Here is a 12,646-nt window from a genome sequence, read left to right on the forward strand (position 1 = left end):
CCCTCACTGAGCAACCAGCACAGGCCTCTCCTCACAAGAGGCATGAGAGATTCACCCTGCACACCTCCAGGAAGAACAGTTTCCTGTGGGACACCCAGGTCCTGAATGTCCATCCTTGGAAGCTGCAGCCAAGCTAGACACAATTAGAGAAAGGAATGGTCCCTGTCACTAGGAAACACACAGCTCACCCACAGCACAATGGGGTGTCCCAGTGACAGGGACCTGGTGCAGCTCCAGCCTCCTGCACTGAAGGGGAGAGCTAGATGGGGATGAAAGAGGGCAAAGGGCACAAATGTGCACCCCGACCCAGACCCATGGGGACAGCAGGAGGCTGAGGTGCAGGACTGTGCTTGCCCAACCTACAGGGTATGTGTGTGACCGACCGTGTATGTCTGTGTGTGTCTCTTTTGTGTGTGTGTTTGTGTTTCTGCACATAGTGTGCATCGAGGTTTGTTGACAGAATCACTGTTGAAAAAGGCAGAGGCCTCCACACTTCCCAGGGACCTGACACACAGACAAAAGGAAATAGAGAAGGAGGGGCAAGGAGGCAGGACTGAGAGGTGGGGACAAAGGGGTGTCCTGGGCACAGACCCCGCCCATGAGCCTGAGAAGTGCTCCTGCCTCGGGAAGAGGCTCAGCACAGAAAGAGGAAGGACAGCACAGCTGACAGCCATGCTCAGAAAGTTTCTGGATCTCAGGCTCATCTCCACAGAGGAGAACATGCAGGCAGCACAGGCCATGGGGTCCCTCTCAGCCCCTCCCTGCACACTGCACATCACCTGGAAGGAGCTCCTGCTCACAGGTAAGGAGAGAACTTCCTCGGAGAGGACAGGAGAAGGAAGCAGAATGATTGGATGGGGTCTCCTGGAGAGGATGGGGTTCTTAAAAATGAACGTCGGCACTTTGGGAGGCTGAGTTGGGTGGATCATGAGGTCAGGAGTTCAAGACCAGTCTGCTCAACACACTGAAGCCCCGTCTCTACTAAAAATACAAAAAATTAACCAGGTATGGTGGTGTGCTCCTGTAATCCTAGCTACTTGAGAGGCTGAGGCAGGAGAATTGCATGAACCCAAGAGGCAGAGGTTGCAGTGAGTGGAGATTGTGCCACTGCACGCCAACCTGGCTGACAGTAAGAGACTCTGTCTCAAAAAAAAAAAAAAAAAAAAATACAGGAAAGAAGGCTCTGTTGGAGCCTGGATAGGGAAAAATATACGCAAGAGGGACAGGGGTCAAAACAGGAAAATCACATTGAACCGGAATTGGTAAGAGGTAGGAAAATCTCAAGTGTTCTGGTTTCCTGGTTAATCATCACTGGACACCACATTTTGAAAAATGATAATAATAACTATTATCAGATTGCACTTCAAATGAAAATGTAAGCAGGGCATGAAACACTGTCCTCACCAAAAACCTCAACAATTGAGGAAAGAAAAAAAACACCCCAGGCATGGAGGGCCCTTGGAACCCTCACATCTGCAGGAGTCTGCAGCCTGTCCCAGGCACTGGGGTGCAACCAAGATCATAAAAGTCCCTGTCCTCACGGAGCTCATGCTCTCATGGGGAAGAAGACAGACATGCAAAGAGATCTAGAATGTGAGGTCAGGTGTTGACAAGAGCTCCGGAGGGAGCAGAGCAGGGAAAGGTCAGAAAGGGAAGACACAGAGTCTCTGAAGGAGGTATCAGGAAAGAAGTCGAAGGATACCCTGATGTGAGCAGGACCTGAGGGCAGTGTGGGGGAGCCGTGCAGACCTCTGGGGAAGAGGATTCCAAACAGAAAAATACCGAGGTCAGAAGTGTTGAAGGAATGGGAGTCACTCCGCTGACCTTCACCCAGTAGGACAGTAGGACAGTAGGACACAAACACACAATCACACACACACAAAAAGAGGTATGTGTGGATTGTGTGTGTGTGTGTGTGTGTGTGTGTGTCTTCAAGGCTGATGATTGAAGAGATCTTCTCAGGACGCATGGCCCCATCTTTTCACCCCAATACATAGGTCTCAATATTGACTGATGCTCTCTCCACCTCCTAGCATCACTTTTAATCTTCTGGAACTCGCCCACCACTGCCCAAGTCACAGTTGAAGCTCAGCCAACCAAAGTTTCTGAGGGGAACGATGTTCTTCTACTTGTACACAATTTGCCCCAGAATCCTGCTGCCTACATCTGGTACAAAGGGCAAATAATGGACCTCCAGCATTACATTACAGCATATACAATAGACACTGAAAGAATTATATTTGGGCCTGCATACAGTGGACGAGAAAGAGTATATTCCAATGCATCCCTGATGATCCAGAGTGTGAAACAGAAGGACGCAGGATCCTACACCGTAGGAATCATCATAAAGCGAGGTGATAGGATTGAAAGAGTAACTGGACATTTCACCTTATACCGTGAGTGATTCCACATGATCCCTGGGTGTTGGGGAGTGGGGGTCACTTCTACTTTGCACAGACAGGATTGTCAGGCCCAGACTGTGCCTATGTCCCTCCCTGCGTTATGTCCCATGTTGGGGCTTCAGCATTTAGTGCAGGACACACACAGAGGAGACAAACTACAACAGATCAGAATTCCTTTCCTGTCTCCAGACCCTGCAGACACTTGCTGCACAGTAAGGACAGTCTGATGGGGGGGTGCTCAGCAGGAGGAGATCAGTCTCAGCCAAGCATCTCATGCTCTCTTCATAAACTTGACCCTGAGAAAGACCCTGGAGAACTGAGTAGGGCTTTACCTAAGGGGCCCCCTGAGATACTCTCAGAAAAGCTCAGCCCTCGAGGCCTCAACCCCAGATGCCTGTCCCTAAATCCTTACTCCAGATAAAGCTGAGGAGCCTGTGCCAGGGTTTGGTTGTGGCAGGGCTTACTGTGACGAGGGATTCACCAGCTGTCTGAGGACTGTGTCTCCTGGAGCTGCTCACCAGCCAGGGCTCAGCCTTCAGAGCCTCATCTGGGCAAGGACAGAGCTTTCTTCACCTGAGACTCAGAGTGGAGAGGACAGAAAGACAAGCTTTGTAGGCTATCAACCAACTGCCTTGTGAGGTTTAGGATACTCCATAGAAAGTCTAATGTCCCCAGAAGCAGCAACAGAAGAGAGAAAGTGTACCTGGCAGCAGCTTGTCCACAGGGATCTGACCTAAAGGTGCTCTCTCATGAGAGCGAATAATAATAAATGCTGTTTGTGTGAACACCTCCACTGAACCAAGCATTAGATCAGAATTTACATTTACAAGCATTAGACTGTGAAGAATTTTCAATTTATTCACAGATAGCATGAAAAGCCACAGTCCATTCACCATTTAGCTTATTTGACTGAGAGAAAACTGAGGCACAGGAAGGCACAGTCACTGAACCAGAGTCACACAAACACAAAAGGCAGATCACGGTCACATGTGGTCTGTCTGCAGTCAGAGACCCGTCCTCTCCTCCACCAGAAGTGAGGAATTGCTGGGTTCCAAGGGCCCCGTAGTCATTTATTGGCTCAAATCCTCTCTTCTTAGGCAGAGGAGTGAGAGCAAATGGTCAGTTGAATAGTCTGCACTCCAGAACTAAATCACCTGCCTCAACTGTCAGTCAGTGCAAAAAATGTCCAGGCCTCTCCCTCAGATCTTAACCCCTATCACTGAACCCGAAATCCTGTTCCCCAAAGTGTCCATGTCACTGGCATGACAGGAGAAAAGAGAGGACCTTGTTTTCATTCCCCACTCACACCCCGCACCAGCACAAGTCCAGTGAGAGACACACACTCAGGAGCTCTCACATAACAAATGAAGGAATTGAATGAAGAAACGAATGATCCATAACCTCTTTAGAGACTGGATCTTGGATGCAGAATCCTAGGAAATTCTCGCCACACCTGTCCCTTGTCCTTCAGAGGCTGACACTCACGTTTCATCCCCCCACTTCCTCTTGCCCCTAAAGCCATCCCACTTCATGTGTTACTCTGAAGCTCTTTGGCCACTGGAGGGTTTTCAGGGCTCCCTGGTCCTGGACTGTGGAAACGGGAGCACCTGGTCCCTGGGGTCACTGAAGTCACTGTATGCCCCACTGTTCACTGTCATGCTGTCTCTGCCTCTGTCTGCTTCTCTGTGTCCCTCATCTTCCTCCCACTTCATTCTACCTGGCAAGCCCTGTCCTGCACAGCTTCTTCCTCCATCCCTAGGCCTTCCCCAGACACTCCCTCTAACTAGGCTGACTGTTCTGTTCCCTTCCTGCTAACACTGTGACCTGGCCCACCTCCCAGGAAATAGGAAAGGCACAGAAATCAACTGGAGTTTCCACTCCTGAAAAGCTTCATCTCGAGCCAATGTCCCCAGGTCACTAAGAGAATGATCTTCCACTGTAGCCCCATCCAGGGATCTTTCCCTTTGTGAGGCTGATCTGTGGACAAGACCGTGGGACAGGGATAGGCAGCTCCTCCATCCACTCTTATAATTCCCAAACAAGTTCTTCTGGCCTCCTGCACACACACACACACACACACACACACACACACACACACACACACACAAAAAAAAAAAATTATCCCGATGGTGATTTGCAGTAAAGAAAGATTTTAATAAGTCCAAGTCTGCCAAACAGGAGGACAGAGGTTTATTATTACTTAAATCAGCCTCCCTAGTGGATCACGGGTTAGAGATTTTCAAGGATAGTTTCAGGGACACAGGACTAAAAAATGGGTACTGCTGATTGTTTGATGATGGAATCATGCAGGCGGAGGGAAATGATCCGTTTGTGCTTGAATCCGCCTCTAGGTGGGGACCACGTGACTGACTGAGCCATTAGTCATGAGTATGGATGAGGTCAGCAGGTTGCCAGAATGCAAAGAATGAGAAACATCTCAAAACACCAACCTCAGGTTCTACAATAGTGATGTTATCTATTGGAGCAATTACTTACAAATTTTGTAAACTCTGACCAAATGACATTTGAGCAGTAAGGGATTGTGGAAACTGTGCCTGCACTTTAGCAGAATTCAGTTCCCTCCTATAATCTTACTCTCATGGTTTTTCACCAGTTTTACAAAGGCAATCCCTGGGCAAAATAAGGGTATTAGTTTTATCGAGGAACTATTATCATTGTTTTTTCAAAGTTAAACCATAAACTACATTCCTCCCATGGTTAGCCTGGCCTATGTCCAGGAATGAGTGAGGACAGCCAACCTGAGACTAGATGCCAGATGGAGTCAACCGTGCTAATTTTGTGTCACTGTTGGAATCGTTGCACTGACTCACTAGGGTGTGAGAGGCTGGACAGGCCTGCAGTCTCCAAAACCAATGGGCTTATTTCACCCATTTCACTTGTGACTCCATTCTCAGCCTTCTATGGAGTTAACATTCTCCAGTCACTTCCTAGAGACTTCTGGTTTCCCGTCAGGCATACGACAAGCTTGAAATTTGTCACTCTGTTCTAACAGTAAGTAAACAGCTGAACAAACTCAAAAGTCAACAACCCATTGAAATCCCTCAGAGATGGCCTGGCACAGTGGCTTACGCCTGTAATCCCAGCACTTTGGGAAGGTGAGGCAGGTGGATCACGAGGTCAGGAGATCGAGACCATACTGGCAAACACGGTGAAACCCCAACTCTACTAAAAACACAAACAAATAGCCAGACGTGGTGGCAGGCGTGTGTAGTCCCAGCTCCACGGGAGGCTGAGGCAGGAAAATGGTGTGAACCCCGAAAGTGGAGCTTGCAGTAAGCCAAGACTGTACCACTGCACTCTAGCCTGGGCAACAGAACGAGGCTCCATCTCAGAAAAAAAAAAAAATAAAAATAAAAAAAAATGTGCTGTTAGAGAAATGAAGAATGCTTTTGATGCTTACTGGTAGAATGCACACAGCAGAGGAAAGACTGCCTAGCTTGAGGATGTGTCAATAGAAACTTCCAAAACTGAAACAGGAAAGTTCAAAAAGAGTGGGGGAAAAAAGTGGGACGACATATTCTACTTCATATTTAACATTTTGAATTGACAATAGCAATTTTTAAATTTTGTAGTTGTGGGACAACTACCAAGGCTGTAACATACATGTAATGGGAATACTGGTGGTGTCGGGGACCTGTTGGAGGTGGCCAGAGGTTGCTATCTGATGGTTTTACTGCCTGTGCCACATATGATTGTTTCCTCCTGATGATGCCATTTTCATAAGTTGGTGTTGTTCGTGTGGGGGACACATGAACCATTGGCGTCTCACTTAGACTCTTCCTAATTCACACAAACTGAAACTCTAGTTGTATTTCCTGAGGTTAACAGAAAATGAAGAAAGCATTTCACATACCTGTTTTGGGCTCCTCCCCATTTTTCCTAACTCTGCACAGAAATTAGAAACAGGGAGTTCTTTCTATATTTACTAACATAACACACATCACTTCTTTTAATTCTGCATCATTCCTCCCTTTATGTAATTGACACACTGGCCAGTTCTGTCCTTTTAATGGGACTCTTTCTACTTAAGGACTTGCTAATTTCAAATCACCTTTGGCATCTTTCTTTGAGCATAATTTGATCCTGCTGGAATTCACCCCACACCTAAATCTTAATTTGGTATCAAGAGAAATACTACTACCGGCAATTGATCTTAGATATTTGAACCATCAGTTAAAATTTCCACTTATGACAACATTTTAAAGTTTCCTTCAAAATTTTTTTTTGTCTTGTTACTAGAGTCAGAACATAACATGAGGTCTAAATTCCTGACAACTTTTTAACGGGAAAATTACAGTATTACAAATTGAGCATCCCACATCTAGAAATCCAAAATCTGAAATGCTCCAGAATCCAATGCTTCTGACCACTGATGTGATGCTGAAAAGATGTTCTCACTGGAGCATTTTGGATTTCAAATTTTTCAGATTTGGGGTGCTAAACCAGTACATCTACTGCAAATATTCCAAAATAAAAAAAGAAGTTAGAAATCCAAAACGCTTGGTTTTAAACTTTCTGCATAAGGAACACTTTATCTGTATGAACTATAGGCATGAAGCTGTACAGGAGATCTCTAGAACCTCCTCAACCTGCCTAACTGAAACCACACAGCTATGGAACAATGCCCTATTCCCCCGACCCCAGCTCCTGAACACTACTATTCTACTCTCTGATTCACTCTGGAATCCACTGAGATGAGGTACATAGAGTAGTCAAACTCATAGAATCAGAGAGTAGAATGTCTAATGACAGAAAGTTTCTGCAAGACTTCTTCCCAAATATTGTTCTAATAGCCACCAAACACATATCGTCCGTGAAGGCCAGACTTCCATCATCAGTTCATGTTCGCCCTTTCCACCAGTCAGTTCTGCATTTTCAAGCATCCACATGTATTTCTAGAAACAACCACATGGTCCTCACCTTCCCTCTACAGGGGGAAGGGAACATCATGGACACAGAACAGGGAACATGGTCTTGGTCGAAAGCTATCAGCTCTTGCCTGTCCTCGTCACTCTTTGTAGGTCATTCCTTGGACTCTGCTCTATCTTTAGAGGTCACTGGCTCAAGTCAGTCACTATGAGACAGCTGGGAAAACTGCCCCACCTTGTGGCGCCACTGCCTAATGACTGAACAGACCTCCAGGCTTGACTCTGGTCTCCCCTGTGTTTTTTCTGCTGAAGTACCCAGTCCCAGGCCAGACTTTCCAGTACCCAAAGGGTTTAAGGACAATGGGAAGTTCTATCATCCATCTCTAGGATGTCCTTGAAAGGGAAGCTGTAGATAAAACGTATCTTGGGGGGCAAAGTAAGACTGAAACTAAGAAGATTCCAGCACTGCATGCTCCAGGTGAGGACCACAGGGTGGGCCAGGCAGGCAGTTGGAGAGGGAGGGACTCAGAGGGGCACTAGGGGCTGTGACTGCTGGTCCCATGCCTTTCCATGACCCAATACTGCTGCTCAATTCACACATGAGAAAGTCTGTGCTTCTCTCATATAAAGCAGGCAGCCTCACAATCTCTGAGCCCTCAGATTGCCATGCGTCTGTCTTGTACACACACAACTGACAAGGGCTTTTAAGGACTTGGGTGAGCTGAAAGGTGGGAAATGCCAACTCTGATTGAAAAATGTCTTTGGAGGAATCAAAGGTGACACACAGGGCAATCTTCTCTCTGTTATCTGCACAGTGGAGACTCCCAAGCCCTCCATCTCCAGCAGCAACTTAAACCCCAGGGAGGCCATGGAGACTGTGACCTTATCCTGTGATCCTGACACTCCGAACGCAAGCTACCGGTGGTGGATAAATGGTCAGATCCTCCCTATCAGTCCCAGGTTGCAGCTGTCCGAAAACAACAGGACCCTCATTCTATTTGGTGTCACAAGGCGTACCGCAGGACCCTATGAATGTGAAATGAAGAGCCCAGTGAGTTCCAGCCGCAGTGACCCAGTCACCCTGAATCCCGTCTGTGAGTATCTTCTGTTCCTCTGTGAGCCACGCTGCCATCCCAAATACACATGGCCAGAGGCCAGGCCTCCCAGTCCCTCTCGGGTGCAAGTACAGAGACCTTTACCCCTGGACATCAAAGCTGGCCATGACTACAAGGAGTAGCCTTAGTCTTGACCAACAATGGGAGAGAAGAGGCTGCTCCTGTCATGGGAGAATCAGGGTCCACAGGTTATGATGGGAGAAACAGGTGACTGTCTCAGGGTCCAGATCAGTGAACACAGCAGGGATTTGACTGGGACTTCAGTGTTGTGACTTAGCTCACAGGGTCAAGGTGGCCCTTCCACAGATCAGCATTTTCCCTTCCCTCTGACATCATCATCTGTGACTTTATTCTCTTTGCTCCAGATGGCTTGGATGATCCCACCATTTCTTCTCCGTACACCTGTTAGCACACAGGGGAAGTCCTCAAGCTCTCCTGCCTCACAGACTCTCACCCACTGGCAGAGCTTTCTTGGCTGATTGATGGGAAGTTCCAGCAATCAGCACAAGTGTTCTTTTTCCCCAAATCACTAAAACATGTAGAGGGGTCTATGTCTGTTTCATACATAACTCAGCCACTTTTGGAACAAATCTCATAATCCAGAGGATCATAGTCCCTGCTAAGTGGGTCCCTGGGGCACTGGCAATATGTTTTCCAGTGAAGTCTATCTGGCTATCAGGGAAGAGTCACCTGCCCTCTGCAAAGGGAGAGGGAAAATCAAAAACCCAGGACAGGGAATATGTTTCTGCTTGAAAACCACCAGCTTTTGCCTGTCCCCTTCACTCTTTCTATATCATTCTTTAGACTATACACTAACAATGAACAATGTAAAAGGATATTAAGAAAAGAATTTCCATTCACATTAACATCAAAAGGAATAAAATATTTTGGAATAAGTTTAATCAAAACTGTCTGAGGTTTATACCTTGAAAACTACAAAGCGTTACTGAAAGACATTAAAGACGACATCAGTGTATGGAAAGACATTTCATTTTCACGGATTGGAAGAATCAATATTGTTAGGAAGACAATACTACCCAAAGTGAGCTGCAGTTTCAACGCAACCCCTACCAGAATCCCAGTAACATTTTTTGCAGAATTACAAAAACCTGTCCTAAATCTGACCTGACAGGCTCTTATTAATGACTGCCACAACACAGAAACTGAGGAAAAGATGGAATCATGGAAACGTGGAAAGATTTGATGACGTAGAAAATAGCAGTCATTACTTCTCACATCCCAAAGCCTTCAAGAATATAAAAGTGCCGCATGACCACTACGAAATCGACCAAAAACTAATCACCAAGCTAGAAAGATGGTGAGAGAAAAAAAAAAGAAAGAAAAAAAAAGGCAGGAAAGTATTTGGCCTATCACTTCCCACTTTTGCATACTTAACTGATGCTGAAAAGAAACGCTCACCTGAGCATTTTAGGTTTTGAATCTTTCAGATTTGGGATGCTACACCAGCAAGTATGTGAAAAACGTTTCAGAATCAAAAAATGTCAGAAATCCAAAACACTTTTTGTCCTAAGTCTTATGGATAAGAAATACTCAATCTGTGTGAACTATAGGCATCGAGCTGTACAGCAGATCTCTAGAACTTCCTCGTCTTGCATAACAGAAACTGCACACCCACAAAAACTTCCGATTCTCCCCACTCCCAGCAGCTCTCTTCTCAAATTCACTCTGGAATTCACTTACATGAGGTCCCTAGAGTAGTCAAACCCATGGAATCAGAGAGGAGAGTGTCCAATGGAAGAAAATATTTGCAAAACTTCTCCCCAAATTTGTCTCATATACATCAAACACACATGGTCCATGAGGACCAGATTTCCAGAAGTTCATTCCCACCCTTTCCACCAGTCAGTTCTGCATTTGCAAATGTCCACATGTGTTTCTGGAAAGATCCACATAGTCCTCACCTGTCCTCTGCAGAAGGAGAGGAAACTTAAAGAATCCAGAATAGGGAACATGGTTCTGCTCCTAAGTCACCAGCTATTGCCTGTCCCCTTCACTCTTTCTAGATCATTCCTTGCACTCTTCTCTGTCTTTGGAGGTCACTGGCTCAAGTAAGTCATCATGAAACACCTGCAGAAAACTGCCCCACCTTGTGCCTCCACTGCCTGATGACTGAACTGACCTCCAGGCTTGTCTCTGGTCTCCCCTGTCTTATTTCTGCTGAAACATCCAGTCCCAGGCCAGGCTGTTCAGTATCTTAGGGTTTCAGTACAATGGAAAGTTCCATTATTACTCATCTCTAGAAAGTCCTTGGAAATGGAAACTGCAGAGAAATCATATCTGGGGGGGCAAAGTAAGATGGAATTTGGAAGGGGCCCAGCAGTTGCACATTCCAGGTAAGGAACTCAAGGTGAGCCAGCAAGACAGTTGGATTAGAGAGGGACTGGGAGGGGTACCAGGGGCTGTGGGTCCCACTGACCTGTCTGTCCATGACCCAACACTGCTGCTCAATTCACACTTGAGAAAGTCGGTGCTTCCCTAAGACAGAGCAGGCGGCCTCACAGTCTTTGAGCCCTTAGATCATCATGTATCTGTCTTGTGACACACGCACCAGCTACTGACTTTCAAGGACTCAAGTGGGCTGAGAGGTGGGAGATGCCAACTCTGATTGAAGGATGACTATGGAGGCATCAAAGGTGCCACACAGGACAATCTTCTCTCTGTTATCCACACAGCGGAGCTGCCCAATTCCTACATCACCAGCATCAACTTCAACCCCATGGAGAATAAGAATGTTGTAGCCTTAACTGTGAACCTAAGACTCAGGGCTACACCTATGTGTGATGGGTAAATGGTCAGAGCCTCCCGGTCAGTTCCCAGGCTAAAGGAACCCGGTAAAAACAGGATCCTCATTCTAGCGAATGTCACAAGAAATGACACAAGACCCTATGAATGTAAAATACGGGACCGAGTTGGTAGCATACCCAGTGACCCAGTCACCCTGGAGGTCCTTTGTATCTTTGGTTCCTCTGTGGACCAGGCCACCAGCTAAAATCCAAACGACCGGAGGCCAGGCATCTCAGTCTCTCTCACGTCCAAGTACAGACACTTTTATTTCTGGACACCCGAGCTGGCCATGACTCCCTGCCCTGGGAAAACCTGGGCAGGCATAGCCTTAACCAAGAATACAAGGTGAAGAGATACTCTCATCATGGGAGACTTGGGGTCTGCATCCTGTGATGGGAGAAACAGGTGAATACCTCAGGCCTCGACTCAGTGAACACAGGAGCGGTTTGGCGGGGCCTTAAGGGTGTGTCTTGACTCAGAGGGACACTGGTACCTTTAAGAGACCAGGAGCATCTCCTTCCCTCAGACGACATCACCTGTGGCTTTATTCTCTTTACTCCAGATGGTCCAGACGTTCCCAGCATTGTGTCTCCATTCTCCTATTACCTTAGAGGAGAAAACCTCCACTTGTACTGCTTCGCGGACTCTAACCCACCGGCAGAGTATTCTTGGACGGTTAATGGGAAGTTTCTGCAATCAGGACAAGAGCTCTTTATCCCCCGTATTACTATAAAGCATAACGGACTCTATCGTTGCTCTGCTCGTAACTCAGCCACTGGCAGGGAACGTTCCACATTCAAGAAGATCAAAGTCTCTCGTAAGTGGATCCTGCATCATTGGCTATAGGGTTTTAGGTAGAGTCTCTCTGGCTTTCGGAGAAGAGTCAGGAAAACATTTTTTATTCCCAGCTTGTGTCCCATGGGCAGGAGCAAATCCCAAATTCTCCTCCTGAGCCCTCCCAATTTCTCTCTACAGATTCTCTTCTCCTTGTGTTTCTGTTTTCTCATGGCTGAACTTGAGTCCAGGCTGAGAAAGGTTGGGAGGGGGATTTGTCAGTCCTGAGCCCGATGTGGTGGAAGAGGCTTCACAGAGGGACAAGAAGGAGAGTCCTCAAGGACAAGTTTTTTCTCGCTGTCACCAACACTTCCCTTTCTACCACGTCTTTGTTTTCTTTTACTACTCCATGAGCTTCAAGGAACATCTGAGGTTTGAAACAAGCTCACATTTTTCCTCCAAATGAGGAGGAAGTCCCCTGGATGAGAGAGGAGCAGCTCAGACCGCTCCCTACTCTGCTCTGGGCTTCTCTGGTGTCTGGCCCTGCCTGACTCCACCTGGGGTGGGACCAGCTTGTGTGGAGAAAGAGCCCTGGTGGCCTGTCCTGAATTCGGCTAAATCGAGCTGCCGGTTGAAGTGAAGCCTAGGTTGCAGGGAAATA

General features: G+C 47.0%; 1 pseudogene; it reads left to right on the forward strand.

Annotated features, from left to right (window-relative positions):
• Nucleotides 1–396: 396 nt before the first annotated feature.
• Nucleotides 397–12,065, forward strand: LOC103247071 (pregnancy-specific beta-1-glycoprotein 2-like; annotated as a pseudogene).
• The last annotated feature ends 581 nt before the right edge of the window (nucleotides 12,066–12,646 follow it).

Source organism: Chlorocebus sabaeus, chromosome 6, assembly GCF_047675955.1.
Source record: "Chlorocebus sabaeus isolate Y175 chromosome 6, mChlSab1.0.hap1, whole genome shotgun sequence".
Lineage (NCBI taxonomy): Eukaryota > Metazoa > Chordata > Mammalia > Primates > Cercopithecidae > Chlorocebus > Chlorocebus sabaeus.